General features: G+C 39.9%; 1 pseudogene; it reads right to left on the reverse strand.

Annotated features, from left to right (window-relative positions):
- Nucleotides 1–11439: 11439 nt before the first annotated feature.
- LOC148517871 (5S ribosomal RNA) lies at nucleotides 11440–11558 on the reverse strand (annotated as a pseudogene).
- Between the last annotated feature and the right edge of the window lie 14431 nt (nucleotides 11559–25989).

The raw sequence follows: 25989 nt of genomic DNA on the forward strand, positions 1-25989 counted from the left end.
CATCGCAGGGATGTATCCCGCCAACGATGTATCATGCCCAGTAAGTGCAGCTTAGATTGAAACACAATAAGGAGGAGCCTGTGCTGATTGCTAGCTATAGTGTCTGTGCCTTTATCTCCTATATTTGATATGTACAATTTAAAAGACTTTGCTGTTTGGTCCTCCAAGACACAACACTGAGCAAACTAAATCTTTGTTCAGCAAAACTTGAAATCACAATACTTTCTCTGCCCTCATACTTAATATATACTGTAGATAGTTATTGTGCAGCTCACTTTTAAACATACACAGGAGGAGCCTGTATTGCAGATTGTTTGCTAGTGTCTGACTCTCACAGACACACAGATACCTTCTTTTCCATCCACTCCAACCACCTACAACTCTCTCCACTGGTGACTACTGCAGTACAGCCACAGCCCACAACCCTTTCCATTCACTCTCCTGTGTAAAGTGGCACCTGAAATCACAAGGGAGGGACATATATAGGTAATCCAAAACATGCAAAATCCAGGATTTCCAAGAATATGATGGTTTGCCTCATTTTGAGAACAGAATTTGGCGGGAGAAACGCTGACTCGGTGCGACTCGGTACCCCACAATTAATTTCTCCAAATCCGAAATGCTCACCTCTAAAAAATAATTAAAACAAAATAGAATTTGTTTAATCAGCATAATATTAATACTGACTAGGAAGCAATAGCACCAATAGCCTTTCCTGGACCAAAGAGATTCACAATCCAAATCTAGTATAATAATAATAATAATAAGTTTATTTGTAGAAAAAAGAAGACAAATGCATTAATAAGCAATTTTCTCAAAAAGGACTATAGTAATCTGGAATGGGATTGAAATAACGACGGCTCAACAGTCGCCAGTGGAAGGCCGACAGTAGGAGATCCCGACACCGGTAGTAAGTATCCTCTCCCTTTTCTCTCTCTTTCAATGGCAAAGATGCAAGAGGGCACATCTGTAAGTAAATAAAAGAGAGAGAAAGAGAGAGAGTGTGTGTGTGTGTGTGCACACTATTGATACATCATGACTGATAAACATACATGACATGGAATACAGTTTGCATTCTTTCTGTAAAATCTTTAGTCACCTCTTCTCGACAACGTCAAATCCAGTAACATCAAATTATACGTTTCTTGGCATCCATTTAGCTGCTCTAAGGGGAGCCATGAACCCAGCCCTGGGCCTCTTTGTGGAGTGGGAGTGCAGGGGAGGCAGAACAAAGGCCTCGTGATCAGGGGCTGGCTGGCAACTTTCAGCTGGGGGGGCAAACAAGAGCAAGTGGCCCAGCTTTTCTTCCAGCAAATGCAATTTTAAAATTGGGGGTTTGGTTTGCGTAATGTGGGTATGGGCACACATGGGAAGGTACTGTGTGCCTCTATTACTGTGTAAGCAGGTATAGGAGGAAAATAAAGGAAGAGAGTCTGGGAGCAGCGCTAATGGTCCCTGCAAAATATCAATTTATTTATAGTCAATGTAATGTAAATATGTGGACTAACAGAAGTGCAAACCTGTCCACCACCACAGAACTGACCCCTAAGGACGAAATGTAAGCACTAATTACTTCACTTTACCATTATACTACATTTTTTTCTTAATTTCTCAATAACAAACTTTTGGCCTAGGGGTGCCATGATACTCTAGGGCGCCGTGGTTGCAAAAAGTTTGGGAACCACTGGGGTAAGGCATTGTTACTAAGCAATTAAGTTTTCATATAACAACTATTTCTTAACAGACCAGTTTAAAAGGAAAACAAATTTAAAAGCATGTGATGTATGGGACTCATAGAAAATATTATTTTCTACCTTAACAAAATGTAATGAATAATTCTGTGAAGTGTGAAAGGGTACATGCTTGTGAAATGCATTTTCTATTTAAATATACTTCAGAGGTTCTCAAACTGGCCGGCCGAAGCTCCGTCCACCCTACATTCTGTATGAAATAAAACTCTGTCTGCCAGCTCCGCCCCCTGGCCCCTCCAGACAAGTTATTGTTCACCTAAGTCAGACGACTGAGCTATCGGGTCAATTTCTAATGGCTTCTGCTCTGTAGCTCTGCCCACTGACAGCTGCTGAGCTGCACCCAGTGGGTTGCCCTGCTATAATGCTGAGGAGATTCCTGATTAGTGCAGGAACTACTCAGCAGTATCTGCTGTGCTCCTATTGGCTGAGTGACACATCAAACACAGTCACTCTGCCAATCAGAGCGCATACACTCCCACCCCCAGACAGTGACTGTCCGGACAGGAGACTGCTGGATTCAATTTCAGGCAGAAGTTCAACATGAACACAAGAAAAATTGTAAGTCTAATGTCAGTGTTTCACATATAGGACTATACAGGGAATAAATCACTTTTAGAAATGTGACACCCCCCCTTGAAACCTCCATGTTCCTTATATCTCTATCCTCTAGATCAGGGGTGACCAGACCTTTGGACTCGGTGATCTACTTTTAAAACTAAAAACCTTTTGTGATCTACCAAGCCTGAAAAAGGAGGCGTGGTATGCAAAAAAGGGGGCGTGATCTCACAGCAAGGGATGTCTGTCCTGCCGAAATCACACATAGTATACCCAATTCAAATTACTCCACAGCAGCACAATCTTATTCACATTACACCACACAGTAGAGTAGTGCCCCTTATACACAATTCCCACAGTAGTGCCCCTTATATAAAGCCCACTGTAGTAATGCCCCTTGTTAAATGCCTCCAGTAGTAGTGCCCATTATGCAATGCCCTCTATGCAGTACTCCCAATAGTGCTCTTTATACCATGCCCCCAGTAGTGCCCTTTATAGTGCCCCCAGGAATGCCTTAATACTGTGCCCCCAGTAATGCCCTTAATGCTGTGCCCCCAGTAATGCCCCTAATGCTGTGCCCCCAGTAGTGCCCCTAGTAGTGCCCCTAGTACTCGTGCCCCCTCCCCTGAGCAATACTTACCACTCTTCTTGCTGTTCAGTTCTCCTGCATAGTCGCTGACTGCCGCTGACTAGATCTAAGTAGTAGATCCAGACGCACAGGCTCTTCTCATCGCGAGAGATGCTTGTGACATCATGACGTCACCCGCGCACTGCACCACTGGGAACGCTGGTCTCTGAAGTGATCAGAGGCCTCTTTAGTCTCTGATCACTTCAGAGACCAGCATACCTAGTTCCTGCAGCAAGTTGGTCATGATCTACCAGCAGGAACTCCACGAGCTACTGGTAGATCGCGATCAACGTATTGGCCCACCGTGCTCTAGAGATGCCCCTCCTGTAACCCTTAACCCCTTCAGGTTATTGGGTCTGAAGTTGAAGTTTCAGTAATGATTCAGCACAGTAGAACTAAACAGTGGAAATGGCCAACACAGGAGGATAAGGTGTTTTACACCCAGGACAACATTGTATGAAAGATACAGCCTCCAGAAGTTGCAAATGCAAGAGGGTATTACTACTTCCCAGATTTAGTTTGATTTGTGTGATGCACGTGACACTTTTGTTTTTCTGTATTTTAGAGCAAATATAAACAATTATCTTAATTTGTTCATAGAGTTTAGTTACATATTCAGACTACAAAGATGAGCTGTGGTGGCTTTGTTTTGTGATGATTAATATTAGTACAGCATGAAAATGTTGCCTTTCACTGTGATGCACAGGATGGAGCTGCTTAACATATTTAAATGTTAATATTTCTGTGCATATTTAAGCTATATGGCAGAGTTAATATTTAATATTTAGGCCCCCATTTACTAACGAGTTTTATGACCATATATATATATATATATATGGGATGTAGTTAAAAAACCTAAGATCGGGATGCCGACTAATGAAATCCTGGCACCAGAATTCCAAACTGTGGACAGAAGACCGGCACCGTAATCCCAACACGAGATGAGATGCCGACACCAGGATCCCAACAGTTGGCATCCCGATCATAAGTACAGCGGGTGCCCTTAGCTATAAGCCGAGTGGGAGGGAAGGGTTAGATTTAGGCACTAAGCGGAAGGGATAGGGTTAGAGTGTGGAGTAGGGAGGGTTAGGGTGCAGAATAGTGAGGGTTAGGGTAAAGAAAAGGATGGTTAGGGGGTGAAGGGGGCAGGGATAGCATACTTATCCCCTGTTGGGATCCTCAGCATCGGGATGATGCTGTCGGTCTTCCTGACTGCCAGGATTCCATACCCAAACCTATATGCATACACACACACAACATACAGACACACTTAGTCAGCACACACATTTTTTAAATAACAAAACAACGCCCCCCTGCAAAGTTTATGTAACTGTGACATATATATAAGCCCCACTCTACCCTCCATTTACCTGGTATGGGTGGAGAAGACAGGAAGCAGAATCTCCTCCATTTTGTGGTACTCCTCATCTCTGCCCTCTCTGACTCTCTCCTCCATGGATGTGGTACCACAACATTTATTTTTTCAGCTCCTCTTCCAACTCCCCTGATAAGCCATGGCCCTTTTTCCCATCTCCAGCCTCTTGGGTTTCTAGGTAGGGAAACCTGGCACCCCATTGGTCGACAGTGGCCATCTTTTTGTAGCCTGATATGGGGGCATCCAATTTCTTTTAACCCCTGCTACTCGGATCTCTCTATAGCTAAGCAGCGGCTGGGGAGCAGGAGCATCCTCTGCCTGCCGTAGCCTAATGGCACAAGAATATTAAAATTGTACTGGCCTGGGGGGCAGAAGGCACCCTGCCCCCCGTCCCAGCCCACCCCTGCCCGTGAGATTGGCACAGCCAAACCTCCTCTGCAAGCATCACTGCTTCTGTAAAGGTCCCTCCAATTGGTGTAGACATGTCCCTATTTGTGGCCACACCCCTTAGCACCATGCCCTGGCAGAGCTTTTGATGGCCCTGGCTTTTCCATCTAAAGTTGGAGCCTTTGCTTCTTCATGATTTGTAAAGCCGTGTTTTGGTATACTGTACTTGCAGCTGGTTAATGAGCACAATGCATTCTCATTGAAATTAATAGGCTTTTTAAGTGCATTGACCTGAACTCATCAAAATATAGCAAACATTGAAAAAAACATATTGTAATGCAACTGAAGGTAAACGTGCACACGATAAGAAATGGTACTGAATAATCATGTCAAATATTATGGCTTTCATTTTCCAACGTGTTTACGTAATCTAGCCTTTAAATTGCTATGATATAACTCCAGTGGGATTCACGCCTTAGTGCTGCAGAACTCATAAGTATGAGAAAACTAATAGAATGCTTGCAAAAAATCTCATTAAGAATCGGGGAATTAAAATGAGTATACATTATCTTTAAGGAAAATAAATTTCTTTAAGGATAATGATAAAGTGATATGCTAGTTATCACTCGTAGTCGTTACTAATCTTAAATGGTGCTCCAGCTAATCAGCTCCTAACTGTCATTTTGCAGGCTGTGTTTTAAAAATGACAGTTAGGAGCTGATTGGTTGAAGCACCAATTAAGATTAGTAACAAGTAACAAGCATATCATTTGTAATTAAATGGGGCCTTTAGTTCTTAGGGTATTATTTATCATCACTTAATTTATACAAAAGCAGGTGAAAATTAAAATTTTCAACTACTTTTGTATAAATTAAGTTTTGGGGCCATTCATTATAAAAGTAATGCAGGAGATATCACTGATATCTCCTGCTTACCTTTTAGCCAATCTGGCCCTCTGTCCCCATACACTAGTATGAGGACCTAAATTGCTCAAGCTCCTATGTGAAGGAGTCCCGTTCGGATCCCTTTGCCACTGCCTGGCTCCTTCCACTGGATGCCGGGGCTTTCATGCAGGCGCACTAGCACTTCCACACTGGAACAATGATGAATTGGCTTGCAACAAGATAAAATATTAAGTATTGGGGGCCATTCATCATGAATAGGCCCCTTAGAGAGACTTATTTTTTTTCTCCCATTTATTTATCAAAATGTATTCATATAGCACAAGTATATTTGATTTAATTACACATTGACCAAGATAAGGTACTGTACTGTAGCTAAAAAGCAAGAGTTTGAAAAGTAGCTCTTTTTTATATTTTCCTTTGTTTTCTATCTAGTCTCTTTGTAAGTGTATTGGTATTATTACTGCTTCTGCATTTGTAACAGCTATAAACTAATGTGTTTCACTTTTTACCAATGGGATTGCATTGTCCTTTTTAAACTTTGAAGGTTACCAATTATTAGTGCAAGCCTTTTTGTTGCTGAATTATTTTAATGCTCACTTTTTAAAGAAAAACTTTTGATCCTTCTCATTCAGGCCATTTTGCTTATTCTCACCAAAAGTATAGCATCTAGCATCATTTGTGTGTCCTCTTCTATTTCTGCATGCATTTTTTGTCATAGTCTGATTGGTCTACTGCTACACACCCACATACTTCTCATTGGTTTAAGCCCATCTATTGGGAATATGCATTTGTGCCGTTTTTCTGCATGAGTTTAGCTTTCAAAAAACGATTAGCCTATTATTGTATAATCCCCACATTATAGAGACAAGTTGGAATATCAGCAGTGGTGCCTCTGAACTATCTCACGGCAGAAGCTTCATTTGGCCACTGACATCTAATAGGGAGGACACTCCCTGGCTGCCACTAGAGACCCCTATGCTTGGTGGGGACCTTGGCAATTGTCACGGCCAGGGTATTTCAGCATGGCGCTAGGCGGGTGTTACCTGTGAGGTCGTTGTGGCGCGGGCTGTCTGGTGGCGGAGCTGGTGTCTGGCGGGGGGCTTTGGCTGCGCACGTTGTTGTGCGGGCCTGTTGTCACTCTGCACTGGTAAGGCCTGGCGGCGTCTCCGTTCCGTTTGGCATGGGCACCGCCATCTTGCCTTCTGGCCATGTGATGCGGCTGGCCAATCCTGGTGAGTCACATGTTCCCTCCGGCCAGTAACAGCACGGCATGGGGTATTTAGGAAGGGTCAGTACCTTCCTTCTTTGCCAGTGCAATGTTCTCTGTGCTTATCCTGTTCCTGTGAATTCGCTGTCTGCCAGTCTGCCTGTCAGCTCCTAGCTTCCGCTGGACTACCCCGCTTCCTCCATCACCCTTGCCCATACCTGAGTGCCTGAGCCTGCTGACATCCTGCTCATTGCCTTAGTTCACTACCTGCATACCTGGCTATTATTTTCATGCATCTCTACCTGCATACCTGGTTGATTATTTTCAGTCTCACTACCTGCACACCTGGACAGCTCTAATTGTTTCTACTTTTACATTAACCCATTACTCCCACCACAGAACTCTTGTACACATTTATATATTCCTGGACTTTTATTTACTGCCATATTTTATGTCTTCTCAAGCACTTATTAAAAAACCTAGTTTTTTATTCAAATCCGCTTCTGTGATCGCTCCTGCTACCACCTCGGGTCCACAAACAACCCAGAACGTAACAGCAAGACGGCACCATAATAATAATTCACCTGGAGATAGTACAAGTATCCATCCATCTGTTTTAGCTCTATGAGCGATATTTTTTCTTTTTGTGGGTACTCACTTTTTGCATTTTTAAACCTTGCAACATTTGGATATAATTGATATATGTCTGGAAGTCTTGCACTGATAACTAATGCTGCTACTATTGCACTGGACTTTCTACACATATAGGTCTTGTTCAGTGTAGTTATATAGTTTATATATTGCTATTTTTCACTTCATAATTTATTGAGTCCATAGGGTAATTTTTACAATATACGTAATATTGTTTTGAACTATTATATTATGGTTTTATCTTAATACATGTCTGTTTCTATTTTTACCCTTCATAAAAATAAATACACAATTGATAAATAACAAATATACTTGTTTATTTATTTATATACACAACGGCGCAGAATACTAGTTTGCTAATTATTATGTGATGTCGTCTAAATCCATTCAGTGGAAGGCCAACCATTCCATTAGGCATAAACAGGGTAGGCAAGAGCACAAAAAAAGGTATTCCTATTAAGAGGCACACCTCCTATTAATGAGATAAAAGATAAATCTTTATTGAAGTCTATTAAAAAGGATTCAAAAAATTGTACAAAACGATGAGCATAATATCTGGAAAGAATTCCAGTAAAAAAGACAATGACAAATTCAACAATGAAGAAAAGGAAACACAAATAGTGTACTGTGTAAACAAGGTGAATAATTACCTAGTGTAAATATCAGCGAAAATATAAGTGACAATAGAAAAGATACAAGTGAAAAAATTACACATATTAAAATGCACCAATGTCAAAAAAATTAATAATTAATTTTCTAAATAAATATGTCATTAATTGGAGACCATCCTGAAATGGAAAATGTGAAATATCAGGTATCAAATAATCAGAAAATAGGGTACCAGATCACCCTAATAGATAGAACATTTCCTAATTTTAGTGAAAAAAGTGCCTGTGTTCTTATGTATGGTACCACAGAATCTACTTTTGCCAATCATACAAAGCATAGGATTGGGAATGAGAGTTCCACAGTACAGACACAGTGAAATAAGAATAGCAACTGCTTCTGCTGCCGGTGCTGATCTCTGGCTGTGACACTGTTAACAAATAGTGCAGTGTATCAATACTGAGCCGTTGCCAGTGAGAGAGCAGGGAGGAGAGAAAAAGTACCTGGTCTATAATCATATGAATAAACCCAGCTGTTTAAAGATGTAGAATATAGAACTTGGAAAAACATAAATTGTATAATTCCTATTGCTTTTAATCAATAAGATGGTATAAATGTACTAGGAAAGGGGTGCCAGGTTCCCCCAATAGAATGTATCTCTCTCGTGGAAATTAGTACCTGTGTTCTGATATATCATGAAATCTGCTTTTCCCAATCTTGATATACAGAGGATTGGGAATGAGAGTTTCAGGCTAATGGCACAGTGAAGAAAGAAAGCAGCTGCTTCTGCTGCCTCTGCTGTTTATATTCGTGACAGCACACTGATGACAAGCAGTGCAGTGTGCCCGTACTGAGCCATAGTAGGAGAGAGAGCAGGGAGGGAGAAAAGTACCTGGTTTGTAGTGATTGTATATAATACGGCAGGATGGTCAGTGATCCAAGGTGAAGGGGACCTCCGTGTGCACAGAGGAACCCGTGAGCGTTGCCGACACAAGTTTTGCTGGGGGCTTTTTCAAGGAAGCTCGTCATGCATCCCGCTAGCTGGATGTAAATAATACCCGCTGTTAGCTGATTGGATAGTACAATTAAGAGAGAAGGAACTTTCCTCCAATAGTATCCTTCAATGGGAGGACTTAGGTAAATCCACAGTCATTCATTAATTGCTGTATCTAAAACAGCTGTGTTAGGGGGAACAGTAAATCGGCAATGCAAGAAAATAATAAATAAATAAATAAACATCCCAGAGGAATTGGAAACAATAAGGATATATATATTTTGATATTGTAGATGTACCCAGCGCCAACAGCAGAAAAAATTACCACCTTATAACCCTTCTGGGTTTATAATGACTCTCAGTGTATTGCACTCCTCTATTAAAGGTGTCAGCTCTTAACAACAAAAGTCTGGTGGTGGCTAGCCACCATAAATTAAAATAAAGATAGTGTACACAAAGGTTGAAATGTGAGCGACAAAAGTGCTTAGTACACTCTATTAACTATTTAAATAATTCAGTAAATCTGTGAAAAACGCTTAGTAATTCATATGTAGTGTTTTAAAACAAAGTGCAGAAATAAACACATAAAGTGCCAAGTGAATAATTTAACCTCAATAAATAATATATGCAAGTGAATAAATACGTGTTTAAAATAATAGGAATATATCTAAATATTAAAAAAAATATTTAATTCATAAATATGACACCTACAATCATGAAAAGTACATAAAAACATAGCAATAAATGATATACATATGATAAAAAGGAGGAATAAACTGAAAAAAGCTTATCTTTTAGATAAAAAAGAAATTGAAGAGTTCATGGATGTATGAGCAGACTCCCAACGCGTTTCGTCAATCTATGACTTCATCAAGGGGATACCTAGCTGTTAATGCCCTCCGGCTTATAAACCCCACTAATAGGGACAATTGACACTCATTATGACATCACTTCCTGTCAGTAATTTTTTTTTTTTTTTTAAATCTTCCTTATTACTGATATATTACAGTGAATCTATATATTCTGTAGTCACGTTATGTCCATCAGTCCTAAAAGCATGTAATTTAGTAGTTTTATAAAATATAAATTGAATAACAAACTGCGGGCTGTCATCACTTCCGCCCAAAAGTCAGGCCAGTTTTGTCTTGGAAGTCCGGCCACTTCCACCCTGATGCTCAGTCTTGTGATCCCGTCATCACCAAACACGCGACTCATTGCGTCGTGCTTACAGTGCTGTATAGGTACGCACTTCCACCCTGGGTTTCGATCTGGTAGCCGCGTCATCAAAGTGCGACTCGTCCAGTCGCGCTAATAGTGCTTGTCGAGGTGCATGCTTCCGCTCCCAGGATACGGTACTTCCGCTTATCCTTTTGCTACTGCGCATGCGTAGTGCCTCCTGGCGGCGGCCATCTTTATGGATCCTATTCACCTCAGGATATCTTGTAACCGCGGCCATCTTTCTGGATACTTCTTAACCAGCCGCCATATTTAAAACTCCGGCACTCCTATATTAACCTGTGCAACTCTGGGCAAAACCTTAGGGAATGAATATTCAATTAATTCCAGCTATAAAAAGAAGAAGGGGGAAGGATTAGAATATTTATTAAATAATCATCCTAATAAGGGAAAGACCTATATTGTCTTTCACCTATATAAACCCATAGAAACATAGATTTACATAGCTGATCAAAAACTTTATATAACTAGTCACAACTACTCAGAAAAGCATGTATGTATGCCTATATATAAACATATATCAGGATAATCCACAATTATATAGCTAATTGTTCCAAAAGATTATTTTCAACATATTATACTAAAGGAAAAGGAAAAAGAAAAAAGACAAAAGAAGAAAAAAAAAAAAAAAAAAAAAAAAAAAGGGGGGGGGGGGATGTTCTTAAAAAAACCACATGGTTTCAGAGAAGGGGATAGCAAATAAAGCAAATATCCTAAATCCACAAAACCTAATAGTGTATTTTATAATAAATACATATGTATAAAAATGTCTATTAAAAAAAAAATATTTTTTTTATAAAAAATTCTTTTAGAAAATTTTTTGGCACATACATGTATATAAATTTCTTGAGAACTGTATTAAAAGAATCAGGAAAAGCTTTAAAAAATCAATAAAATATTGATAAAATATTAATTTCTTCACTCAAAAATTTATAATCCAGGCTTTAAAGTAGAATGGCTGTTCTTATTGAAAAGTCTCGATTCCAACATTATTTGCTTTGATCTTAGGAGATGCTTATTATTGAGAAGTCTCTGTTCCAACATAATTTGCCTTGATCTTGGGAAATGCTTCTTATTTCATATCTTTCTTCCGATTTTTTACCATGGGATTCCAGGGATTATGCTTAACTGTGCACTTTGCTTACAACTACAGTACCCGGTATTCCCTGGTGGTCCCCCATGCAAGTACTGACCAGGCCCATTTCAACTTAACTTCCAAGAGCAGACGAGATTGGGTGTTTGAAAAATGGTTTGACTGTAGGAAATAGCTTCTACAGTAGCATATCCCATATCATATGGACATTAAGTCGGAGTCATCAATCTTCTTATATAAAAGGTGCGATTTCATAATTATCATTGAATCCGAGTGGTGCCAGTGTTCTTAACTCAAAAATCCAATACATCTCCCTTTTAGATAACTTTTTTGCTAGATCTCCTCCTCTCTCTCCCAAGAGCACCTGTTCAATGGGTTTAAAAGTAAGGTCCTCTGGATTAGAGTTGTGATGAAGAAGAAAATGTTTCGACACAGCATGACCCTCCAGTTTATTCCAGATATTCCTTATATGTTCTTGAATGCGTAGTTTAAGGGTTCTTTTCGTCTTCCCAATGTATTTTGTGCCACAAGTGCACTCCAAAAGATAAATGATAGAGGTAGAGTTACAATTCATATGTTGTTTTATTATATATTCTTTAGAGTTATCTGAATTCATAAAAGATCTCCTTTGTGGATGAAGATATCTGCATATATTGCACCTCCCACATTTATAACTACCTGTACACTTTGGTAGCATATTATTATTTAGTGTGATATCCTGTATCATACTTGGGGCTAAAGAATCCTTGATACTCCTGGCCTTCCTAAATACCACCGGGGGTTTTGGAGGGAGAAAATCTTTAAGGATGGGGTCCATTAATAAAATATGCCAGTGTTTATCTAAAGTACTCACAGATTTACTGAATTATTTAAATAGTTAATAGAGTGTACTAAGCACTTTTGTCGCTCACATTTCAACCTTTGTGTACACTAAGGATATATATATATATATATTTTATATGATTTGTTTATGCATAAACAGTATTCATATTTAAATTTATATAGAACTGAAGGGATAATATAAAAATATAAAAACATGATGTTCTTAGAAGAATTGCACACATATATATACACGTATACAGACACATGCACACACATATACACATATACATGCATATATACATACATATACATACACATACATACATGTACACACACGTATACAAACACATAAACACATGCATATATATTTGTACATACACAGGTAAGATGTATGTAAAATCTGCTTAAATTAGGATGTCAAATAACTATGCAATTATGTATATCAAAATTAGCAAAACATCACCAATCTAAAAATTTGTATAATTCGCCAATATCATGTACCACATGAATACATGAATAATAAACAAACATAAAAAGGTGATGTGAAAAGTAACTATGTGTATTATGTGGTGATGCCCTCAGGAGGCCCAGCCAGAGCAGGCTCGGGGGCCCTACACCCAAACGCTCACCCCAAATGTAATGTATGCCAATTAAAGCCTCATAATAAAGGCACATATATATTTTTGGCAAATGTAAGGCCTCATGATAAAGGCACATATATAAATGCATCCGAATTGAGAGCCAGCTTACCTGGGAGTCACCCCTGGGAACTCCAACTAGAACTACTAGAACCAGCATGCCCTGGTAATGCTGGCTCATTCATGCATCTCATAACCACAAACAAAAAAATGGCAGCCGCTCAATCAATCTGGTAGTACTTTTTTCAGGTGCATGAAAGGGAGGGGTCATACCAAGTAGAAAAGAGAGGGGGGTTTAACCCCCAATTGTTCCTCAGCACACTGAATTATACTAGCAACAATATATGAACACTATATGGTAATAGAATTTCAGAGATATTAGTTGCATGCATTTGCAAATACATGGGATGCTGCTAGGCCTCGTTAAGGCTTCTCTGTCACTAGCAGTCCCTACACTAAATGGTTCACGTCCGAGGCGCAGAGCACCCCAAAATAATGTCCAGCCCAGGACCCCCCCAGGGCATCACACGAAAAATGGAAAAAGAGTGACAGTGCAGTGTAAAGTATAGAAGTGTGCAAGTAATTACTAAGTGTTAAGGGGTTAAAATATATGTGAAAAATTACATGAATAATAAACAAACATAAAAAGGTGATGTGAAAATTAACTATGTGTATTAAGTGGTGATGCCCTCAGGAGGCCCAGCCAGAGCAGGCTCGGGGGCCCTACGCCCAAACGCTCACCCCAAATGTAATGTATGCCAATTAAAGCCTCATAATAAAGGCACATATATATTTTTGGCAAATGTAAGGCCTCATGATAAAGGCATATACATAAATACATCCGAATTGAGAGCCAGCTTAGCTGGGAGTCACCCCTGGGAACTCCAACTAGCACTACTAGAACCAGCAAGCCCTGCTTATGCTGGCTCATTCATGCATCTCATAACCACAAACAAAAAAATGGCAGCCGCTCAATCAATCTGGTAGTACTTTTTTCAGGTGTATGAAAGGGAGGGGTCATACCAAGTAGAAAAGAGAGGGGGGTTTAACCCCCAATTGTTCCTCAGCACACTGAATTATACTAGCAACAATATATGAACACTATTTGGTAATAGAATTTCAGAGATATTAGTTGCATGCATTTGCAAATACATGGGATGCTGCTAGGCCTCGTCAAGGCTTCTCTGTCACTAGCAGTCCCTACACTAAATGGTTCACGTCCGGGGCACAGAGCACCCCAAAATAATGTCCTGCCCAGGACCCCCCCAGGGCATCACACGAAAAATGGAAAAAGAGTGACAGTGCAGTGTAAAGTATAGAAGTGTGCAAGTAATTACTAAGTGTTAAGGGGTTAAAATATATGTGAAAAATTACATGCATAATAAACAAACATAAAAAGGTGATGTGAAAAGTAACTATGTGTATTAAGTGGTGATGCCCTCAGGAGGTCTAGTCAGAGCAGCCTCGGGGGCCCTACGCCCAAAAGCTCACCCCAAATGTAATGTATGCCAATTAAAGCCTCATAATAAAGGCACATATATATTTTTGGCAAATGTAAGGCCTCATGATAAAGGCACATACATAAATGCATCCGAATTGAGAGGTGTTTGTTTATTATTCATGTAAGTATATTTTTATTATTTTAATTATCTTATTAGTAAATAAAGCTGTTTTTTAGTCACTATAGAAATAACCTTTGACCGTACCTCTATATCCTGCATTACGAAGTCTATTATCCTGAATTGAAGTGGCTTTGTTTTTGCATTATTCTTTAATTGATGAATCTAATATAACAAATACTCTAATTCTGCCACTCAAGAAAACATCTCGCCATAAATTCACTAACTAATAAAATATGGCTGCATAATTGTATGTGTGCCCTCATTTGTGCTTGGCTTTGTTCTTTCCAAAATATGTATGCGATGATATACAGCACAACATGCATCGCTGTCCTTAAGAACATAAATGTCCTGAGACTTAATTAGATTCCAGCGCCTAACTGAGTGTGGCCAATACTATGACATTGATGTCAGGATTCAAATTGCAGCAGAGCCTTTTTACATTTTAATTACTCAACATTATAAGGTCTATGAAGAGCTAGGCTTCAGTTAGCAGACATGCTTTTCATTGTTAGCAATTGCTGGGATGCACAAAAAAATCACCCAGTAGCAGAGTTAGGATTAATACATCAGCAATGGTCAGAGATATACAGTATGTGTCTGGTCTAAACAATCATTTGCTGGCTTGCTGCTGTCTATGATTATATGACACTGGGCCTGATTCAGCTTGGATCGCAGTTGCTAATACGCACGCAGTTGGATGATTTTTGCAATCTGCGTTTGCATTGCAGTGCACGTGCGCAAACCGGCCACTGCGATCGGGAGTGCGATCGCAGAGGCTGCACAGACCCATCACAGAGCGATTGACAGGAAGTGCCATTTGTGGGAGGTAAATTACCCACTGCTATACCATACGCAGCCTGAGGCCTCATAGTGTGCGCTGAAGTTAGCAATTCCTGAGTGAGGTCTGACCTGCGTTAATTGTGCCTATAGGTCCGATGTTACTCGATTGTATCAATGTTTTCAGTCTTGCTAAACATTACGGATGTGCGTGTAGGTGAAGTGGGCGTCTTTATGTAGTGTTGCAGCGGCATTGCAATCGCTATGGATTAGCATACTATCACACTGAACTGCGTGTGTATCATACTTGCCTACCCTCCCAAAAATCGGGTGCCACGCCCGACCTCCCGGGAACGCAGGCAATCCTCCCGGCTGCCGCCCACCCCTCCTATCCCCTTGCAATAACCCCTGCAACCCTGGCAATGTGTAGTGGGGGCGGGGCCAAACTGATGCGATCGCGTGGCCCCGCCACGCTTACAAGTGCCCCTTGTCCCTGTCACGCCCCCCCCCCCCCGTCCTGCCGATCTGGCTGCTCCCTCTCGGAAGGAGCAGGCAGAAAGTCGGCAGGAATGGTGTGTATGCTATATTGCGATCCGTAGTGAATCAGGACCACTGTTCTATTTATACTCTACCTGTTTATTTGCTTGATAATCAGCACAGAATTCACCATCTTAATAACCATCTGATAAACAAAAGGCTACTTTTCAAAGTTGCTATATTGCAGCTGAACAATTCGGGTGCAACTTTGCGATACCTTGTTTCTGTTACAGTTATATTAAGTCCAAGTTTACTTATGGCTTAGGGCAGTGGTTTCCTAACTTCATCTTAAGGCACCCTAGCAGCCCAGATTTTAAAGATATCCAAGCTTGAGCACATATGGTTGAATCAAATTGACTGAGGTACTAAGTAGGCCACCTGTGCACAAACGTGGATATCCTTAAAACCTGGTCTGTAAAGCTGGGCATCCACTATACAATTATCTGTCAGATATCTGTCCAATCTGGCTGGTTGAAATGAAAACCTGGTAATGTATGGGAGCAGATGACAGTCGTCCATTTGCTCACAAACACTGGAAAATTGCCAAAAATGGTTGTTCAGATAAATTGGTAAAAACACACAAATGTAACCAATTTGACCAATTTTTGTAAAGCTGCATACACACACAACGATTTTGTTACCAACGATTTTCTGAACGATTTTCTGTCAGATTATCTGTCAGACTTTTTAAAGTGTAATGAATGATTTTTTTGAACTACAAACGATTTTTGCATATTCCCTTAATGAAAATCGTTCAGTTGGTCAGTCTGACTGAACTACGTTCGTTCATCGTTTTAAGTGAATGATTTTTTCAACGATTGAACGATAAATGATATCATTATCGATAATCATTCAAAAAATCGTTGTGTGTGTATGCACCTTCAGTGTTTAAAACCATATGATCGACTGTCATTTGCTCCCATATATTACCAGGTTTTCATTCCAACCAGCCAGATTGGACAGATATCTGGCATAAAATTATATAGTGGATGCCCTGCTTTAAGACCAAGTTTGGGAACCACTGGCTTAAGAGCTTATTTATGAAAGGTAGAAAAGTCCTTTCTCTGATGAAAACACCCATTGGGGCAGTTTCAGAGGTCAGACCGCCCCTAGGCACATCATTATTGGCCATCCCAAGCTGGACAATAATATAAACCAAAAGTTGGTGATTGCCAGTATGATATAATATAATAATTAAACAATCCACGAGCTATGATTTTTTTTTAAATTATGTAGGCTATGCATATACAAGTAGTATAGATGTCAGCAAAGGGTTAAATTAAAGCAAGGCAATGCACTGTATATTATTTCACCTCTGATGCCGTCTATATTTAAATAAACATCTTTAACAGTTTTCATTTTTCTGCCGTGAATCCTTTCTCATGTAGTCTATAATTATCAGTGTAATATACTGGTCGCCAGCCGCTCCTTAAATGAAATGTCTCATATATATAACTTTTACAAGAAAGTCCAGTATTTAGCCCCTTAGATGGATAAAAAAGATCGTATTTAGTGCCAATTAGTAAATTAAGATGATATTGAATGTCTATGCTTGTGGGCTATGATTGCACTCACTACACCTGCAGTCCAGAGTCCAGCCGTAATGGAGATACCCGTTTGCATACCAGGGGATCTGGAACCCTGCAAATATCCTCACACCCTCTAACATGACCCATTCCATTAGGTACAAAATGCTCTGCTCCTGGACTTCCTTCTTAATTTATGATTGCAGCCACCTGTGTAGAAACACCTTTCTTATCAATTACCTGGCTCAACACAGGTGACTGCAATCATAAGTTAGGAGGGAAGTCCAGGAGCAGAGCATTGTGTACCTGATGGAAGGGGTCATGTTGGATCCTGTGTCTGCAGGTTTTGTAATCACAATCTTTCCGTCCCTCCATCTATAACAGTGACAAGGGCTTCAGATGAGTAGGTTGATTATCTGTGGTTCTTGCACCCATTAGCATTGTGGGTATGCAGGATTACCTCAGGCTGACTCACTTGGCCCCGATGTTCCCTAGCCGCCAACATGACCATTACCATCCGGTACAAAATGCTCTGCTCCTGAACTTCCCACCTAATTTATGATTGCAGCCACCTCTGTTGCATAAGCAAACGCAGGGGGGGTTTCCATCTGCCTGGAAACCCCCCTCCCAAGCCCACACCATGACTACAATAGAAATAGTAATATAATAGAATTTTACAGGTGCTGCATGTTATTCTCACTATCACAAATGAATTAATTGGCACCACCTGTGGATATTTTAACACAGTGGTTCTCAAACTCGGTCCTCAGGACCCCACACAGGTCACTTTTTCCAGGTCACCAGGCAGGTGCACAGGTGTACACATTACTCACTGACACATTTTAAAAGATCCACAGGTGGAACTAATTTCACTTGTGATTCTGTCAGGACATCTGCAAAACATGCACCGTTTGGGATCCCGAGGACCGAATTTGTGAACCTGTGTTTTAACATGTATCAGCTAGTAATAAATAACCTGTGCATCAACTAGGAGATCTGGAAAACATTCACTGTTAGGGATGTTCTGCTATAGAGCCCAATATGTACATATATGTCTAGGGCAGTGCTAGGTTGCTCCCAGACTCCAGGACTTGCTCTAATACTCTGGAATTATGCCCACATCTAAAATAAAAACATTCAGCTCAGGCAGGATGGCCCTACTGCCGCATCTAATGGCTTACTGTGATCGCTGGTCCTGTATATGCTGGAATTGTGACACACAATACACTTTGTATGATGCATATTAAAGCTGGTTAAGTGCTAATTCTACCCTCTTCATGGACTGGCCACACTCACTCTAAAATCAAGCATTTGGAAACCCTCCTCTAGAAATCCTGCATTTGCCACTGTGTTGAGTAAGTTAATAGATGAGACAGATGTTTTACCACAGGTGACTGCAATCATCAATTAAGAGAGAAGTCCAGGAGCAGAGCATTTTGTACCAGGTGCAAGGGGTCATGTTGGAGAGTCTAATGTTCCACACATGACTTATCACAAAGCCACTAGCAGGGTCGGTCTTTATGTCATGTATAGCACTCAAAGGCTGTATTCCCGCTGTTTACAGCTGTTAAGGATGCGACACTGGTGAACTGGCTGAAGGGATTTACATTTAAATGCTACTGTTCAATGACAGCAGATTCTTATTTCCTCTGATGAAATCACCAGATATTACAGGTCAAAAAACGCATCAAAAAGCCCTCATAAGATATACACCCACTGCTGACATCAGACAGACTCCACACACCACTACACTGTGTGCAAGGAACAGGAGCATTTGGCTAATTTATGCATGCCCATGATATGGAGTTTCAATGGTCAGACACACCTGCATTTCTTTAGCCACCCCAAGTTATCGCCCCCAAACATTGACTACCTGTCACTCAATTACTGCTCTTATGTAGTACAGCTTACACGCATGTGAAATGGCAAATAAAACCACTCATACTGTATAAATATCGGCATTGCATAATCTCTGAATTAAGCTGTATGTGTTCTGTATAGGTAAATATGTATATTACACAGTGCTTTGTCTGGGTATAAAGCTTACAGCAGGAGAGCTTTGTGATTAGATCAGCAGCAGTAACAGACTGCCACATACACATCACGTCAGTGCTGGATCCACACCTGTTACCGGGGGTCCAGTTCTGATTCATAATGACGGCCAAGGCAGCAGCAACCGCCCTCCCATACAGGAAAAAGAAAATTCAGGTGCAGACTAAAAACTCACAAGAATCAACAGAATTATAATACACTCTACATTAACATGGAGTAGAAACACTCATAATAAGGTTCTTAGCACATGTTTGGCCAAAGAAGTATGCCCACCTACCACGTCAAGGTGAACCTCATCAGGTCAGGGCCGGATTTCCCACTTTCCATCCTAGGCGCTCGCCTAGGACCCAGCAGGAGGCAAGGAGCCTGTGGACGGGACCCTTTGCCTGAACAATTCCCCCGATCACAGCGCTCCCAAAGGAGCATTGCGCGAGAATCGCGTGACGTCGTGACGTCACATGGTCCCGCCTCCACTCCAAGAGAGTCCAGCACACCTGTCAGTGCTCTTTCGGAGAGAGAGCCTGTGTGTGCGGCCGCCAGCCTGCATGCGGTGTGAAGTAAGGGTATGCGTCTGTGCACACTGCACAGGGTGATTCACTGGGGACCCGCCGCCCAGCTGATCCATCCTCATCCAGCTAGCCCCACTGTGACCCACCACAGCAACCACTCTGCCAGCCTTCCAGGCCCTCTGCAGCCCATCAGCAGCAAACAGCATCAGTGATGCACCCAAGGCCAGGCAGGTAGGGCCCTGTATTACCCTGACGAGGCATGACCTGCCATATACACACTATATATGTTTATATATATATATTTATGTACATATATATGTGTATATATATTATATATATTTATATATATATATATATATATATATCCAATAAAGAGATCGGCACTCAGAGTAGTCAACAAGATGCATGTAATAATGTATTATATACGGTCTACAGCCGTTTCTGGGCCGAAGCCCTGTCTTCAGGACCACAATACAGACAAAAACAAATACATAAAACAACAACATTAACCCCCAAAATGTACCTTACCACCAGCTGGCGCATATCTCCAGCCGTCCATCAGGAACCACCCGCCGGAAGAACGTGACTGCCGCACTTCCGGAAACTGCAGCCGACATCATCAAAGGAACCGCAATATGCATTCCACAGACCAGAGAGCCTGTGTTCCACGGTCGTGAGCTGGCCACGCCCCCCGGCAGTGGCACCTGGAAATACAGCAAGACAGGCACCGATTAGTGCATGTACATCACAACACCAAATTTATAACATATGCAAAGATACAAACAGAAAAGATTCATAAAAACAGAGTAAAGAGACACATTCCAAGTTAAGACCGCAATGGTCCATATGCCCACTCACCAAAATCCCGATGACCCCAGATATTACAGTATACAAAGGAGGTGCAAACTCAATGTCACAGTCATGAGAAAATCACATAAGGCTATTTCAATTTAAATTTTCATTGAATCCATTGGGGGCAATGGTATTAAGTCTCAGAATCCACTTGGATTCCTTAGTAACTGCTTGGCCCTATCACCGCGTCTTAGGGTGACAGGCACATGGTCAATCATAAAATACCGTAATGAGGCCAGCATATGCCCAACCTCTCTAAATTGTCGGGCAACTGGCTGATCAATTGTCCTTCCTTGTAGTGACAGCCTGATTGCAGACCTATGTGCTGCCATTCGTTCTGAAAATTTCCGTGTTGTTTGCCCCATGTAATATAACTTACATGGACAGATGACAATGTATACAACAAAATCAGTGGCGCAGGTTAGCACATACCTGATGTCAAACATTTTGTTCGTGTGTGGATGTTTGAAAGATTGACGTGTGTGCAGATAAGAACACGTCGTGCAATTACTGTACCTGTAGCATCCAGGCTGTTTTTTCTGTACATTCGCCATCACGGGAACAGCTTTACCCGTAATATCTGTCTTAACAAGTCTATCCCTCAAATTTCTGCCTCGTTGCAGTGTGGCTATAGGTCTACTATTCTTAAAAATAGGAAGATCTCTATCCGATGAGACTACTGGCCACAACGCCTGTGTGGCTCTCCTAATGATGGGACTGGCGGTAGTAAAATCACTGGTCCACGGTATAATTTTAGAGGAGTCCCTTACCTTGGGACACAACAATTCATTACGGGACACAGCCAATACTTTTGCTTTTTGTTCCTTAAAATTTTTGGATTATATCCTCTATTAATAAACAAATCAATAAGCACATCCAATTCCCTGGAAACCTTGTTCGAATCACTAGTAATGCAGGCTATCCTCATCATCTGGGACAAAGGGAGACCCTGCTTGAGGGGTTCTGGATGATGACTGGAGGCTAAGAGGAACGTATTTCGCTCTGTTGGTTTATGAAAGACCTCTGTCTGGAAAGCCCCATTGATAAGCCTGACTGTGACATCCAAGAAATGTACTTCACACTCATGGTATACAAAAGTAAATTTAATGGGCGAATCAGAACTAATGATCGTCTCCATTAAATGAATGAATCTGTCAGTACCCCCAGTCCACAGAAGAAAGATGTCATCAATGTACCGGGTGTACCACAGAATATCATTCAGCATCTCCTCATCCTGGAAAAACAACTGCTGTTCTTGTTCAAACATAAAAACATTAGCATACGAGGGTGCCACAGATGACCCCATGGCACACCCTCGTAGCTGTAAGAAAAACCCACCATCGTGCAGAAAATAGTTACGACATAAAATTAGCTCCAAAAGCTTCAAAAATAAACCATGGTCAAACAACGATTCATGCAGATTAATACTCAGAAACTTTTTCATGGCCAACATGCCACCAACGTGTGGAATAGAGGTATATAAGCTGAATATGTCCAAACAGCATAACAGAGTATGTGATGGATATTCTTCAATTCCACTAATTTTGAAAAAACATAGAGGTATCCTTGAGAAATGTTGGTTGTCTGCACACCAACGGTTGCTAAATGGAATCCAACATCTGCGAAACCGGTTGAAGCAGTGAGTCTCTCGCCGATATGATCGGCCATCCCGGGGGATTGATACTGTCTTTGTGAACCTTGGGTAAGGTGTACAATACAGGTACAGACAGAGTACTGATGGAAAAGGATTTATATGCGCACACATCCCTTAATTACATAATGTTGCCCCATCTTCAATATTCAAATTGTAATATATATTTTTTATTGGGGGGTGCTGCCAACAGACAAATGGTATACAATACCTTATTATACAAAAATAGAAATGGAAGAGAAAAACAAGGTTTTGTTTATAGTGTGGCGCACATTTTTTTGATTTCTTTATATTAAAATCATATGCTTTATTGAATATTCATTAAAATATATAGTTTGCCTAATCCCAGAGGGGAATAGTATTAAGCAAAATATTAGTTTTAAAATAAAATATATTTTCTTCGCTGTGTGTCCTCTTTTATTAATCTTTATTATTAAGTTGGAATATGTGTTTAATGTGAAAAGATAGACCAATTGAAACCTCTCAAGATATATAGAGATGGTAGCTTATTATTGTACAGTATATCATATATTGATAATATCAGTACCACATCTTTCACTGGGTAATCTGATATTGATTCCAAGACCTAATGCATAGCATTATTGGTCAGTGTTTTCATTAATAGATAGCATATAAATGGTCTGGTTTTGTTCAATGATTATATTGTATCCCAGTCCCCTAATGAATTCTCACATGATACTGTATCAATATTTGAGGTATTGGTACTCCTTATAATGCTTTAAGGAGGTTGTTTTATCATCCAACCTCTACATAAACATATTAGTAGTTTGGTTATAACCAGTATGAAAAAGTATATTGACAACAATGTTGTCATTTCAATTCACTATTAACTGTTACAAAACCACCAGTCTGCTATACTCAGAGTGCGGGGTTATTGCGTCTTCAACACACGCTTATTTAGCATGCAGTCTACTTGAAGGTATTCTAATGTTATAAGGAGGTTGTTTGGTCATCAAACCTCTACATATACATATTAGTAGTGTGGTTGCAAATCAGTATAAGGGAGTATATTGACAACAATGTTGCTATTTCAGTTCACTATTAACTGATACAACCCCAACCACCAGTCTGCTGTGTTCTGAATGCGGGGTTAATGTATCTTCAGCACCCGCTATTGAGCATGCGGTCTACATACAAACACATATACACATAAACAATTATTTATCAGATTGTGAGGAACACATAGCGAACGTGCCGACGCGCGTTTCGCTGTGATATGCTTTTTCAAGGCAAGCCGATTGCCTCTACAGCCCCAAGATTTATTCATATGGAAGGACCAATCACGCTCCATTTTGAGGTCACGTGTTCAACGCGACCAATCCAGCACTCCCTTTCATTTCCCTTAGAAGTTCTTCATATGAGCCAATAATTGTTAACTTGGATGATTATATTGATAAGGTTTATTAAAACCTATAGTGTTAACTAATAAACAGTAATGATAAAAATATGTATATGGTTACAAATAAAGATATTTATGCAAATAAATGCATGGGCTTTCTATCTGTGATAAAAATGTGACAAAAACTAATAGATATAACAATTCATGTGTATTAATATATAGATATCCAAAGTGGTACTATCAATCACACTAAGATCAATGATAGTACAATAATTCCTCCTCTGTGTGATAAAAATAAATTCATTCTACATATCCAAAAAATTAAAGTGCATTTAATAAATACTGGTGAAACTATATGTGAAGAGAAACAAAAATTAAACGATAGCAAAAAAGTGAACACAGGTGTATTATGAATAACTTTAGCAGTCATTATTATAGATATTCCATCTAACATTTTAGTGATCACATATCTTTATATATATCTCTCTCCCTTGATACATTATGCATCCTATATGAGGTTATATCTCATATTCAGAACTTCAGATTCTCTAATTCATCAAAAATATATCGGGGATCATATAATCCAAATATTAAAAATCAAAAATCAATATCCAAATTCTTATATAAGAATTTGTCTTCATTAGATCTTATTCTTGTTCTTCTATTTTACAGGATTATAGGAGTAGACTCCATCCCCACAAGGAACCACCCATTTGGACCCTCCGGTAAGTATAATATGTTCTTTTAAAGAAACATTCTAATCCAAAATATGATGGGACATATGTCCCCTATCATAATTGAAGAGTCTCACAAAAATGAAGCATAGCTATTATTCTCATTTAGCCCTTTTGGATATACACTGTCCATCAAAATGATCATCTTGGCTTCAATTTTTAATAATTCTTTATCTATATTTCCTCCACGAATCCCCATTTGAATGTGTCTCATTCCAAATGCTTTCATGAGGTTGGGATTGCTGTCATGAAACTTATAAAAATGTCTGGCTACAGATGTTAATGTTTTAAATTTTGCTAGGTCTTAACTGGCATTTCTGATTGTACCTGCATGTTCCAGGATTCTTATTTTTAATGGTCTAGATGTTTTCCCCACATATTTTTTACCACATGGGCATTCAAGCTGATAAATTGTGCCCACTGTGGTACAGGTGATATAGGATTGAATTGTCCATTTCTTATTATATTTGTCATAAAATCGTTGTTTTGGTATCATATACTTATAGGCCTTACAATCGCCACACCTAAAGGATCCTTTTTTGTTATACAGTGATTTTTTTGTTGTTGTACTTAGATGACTATGCACCAATCTGTCTTTAATATTTTGAGACCTCCTCCAGCTGGTCTGTACTCTTGGGGGTAAGATCATTGATAAATCATTATCAGTTGCCAATATTGGCCAATGTTTCTGGAGAATGTTGTTTATTTCTTTCCAGCGTACATTAAATGTTCCAATAAATCTCACTGTGTCATCTTGATGTTTCTTCTCCTTTGGTTTCAGAAGTGAATCTCTTGAATACTTTTCAGTTTCTCTTGTTGTTTTCTTAATTAATCTATTGCTATACCCTCTTTCTCTAAGTCTATTGCACAGTTGTTGTTGTCTCACTATTTGTGATTCCTTAGTAAAACAGTTTCTTTTGGTGCGTAGCATTTCTCCTTTCGGAATAGCTCGAATGGTAGCAGGTAAATGAGAACTAGCAGAGTGTAAGATACTATTGGTAGCAGTATCTTTTCTAAACACATCGGTCGTAATATGACCAGATTCCTCAATATGTATTATTAAGTCTAGAAAGTGTATCTCTTCTTGACTCATGGTATATGTCAACTTAAGATTAAGGTCATTGGTGCTCAAATTCTGTATGAACTCCTCCAAATTGTTTTGTCACCTTCCCATAGTATCAGGATATCATCAATGTAACATATTTAAACCAGTATATTATTGGTATATTTTCCTGACTATCACTGAAGACCGCATCTCCCTCTCCCAACACCCCAGGTAGAGGTTGGCATACATGGGGCACACACTGTCCCCATTGCCATCCCTCTTACCTGGAGATAGTAGTGTTCCTTACATAGGAGTATAGCAGACTGGTGGTTTTGTAACAGTTAATAGTGAATTGAAACGACAACATTGTTGTCAATATACTTTTTCATACTGGTTATAACCAAACTACTAATATGTTTATGTAGAGGTTGGATGATAAAACAACCTCCTTAAAGCATTATAAGGAGTACCAATAC

This window comes from Taudactylus pleione, unplaced genomic scaffold (genome assembly GCF_031769625.1).
Source record: "Taudactylus pleione unplaced genomic scaffold, aTauple2 ptg000206l, whole genome shotgun sequence".
NCBI classification, from domain to species: Eukaryota; Metazoa; Chordata; class Amphibia; order Anura; family Myobatrachidae; genus Taudactylus; species Taudactylus pleione.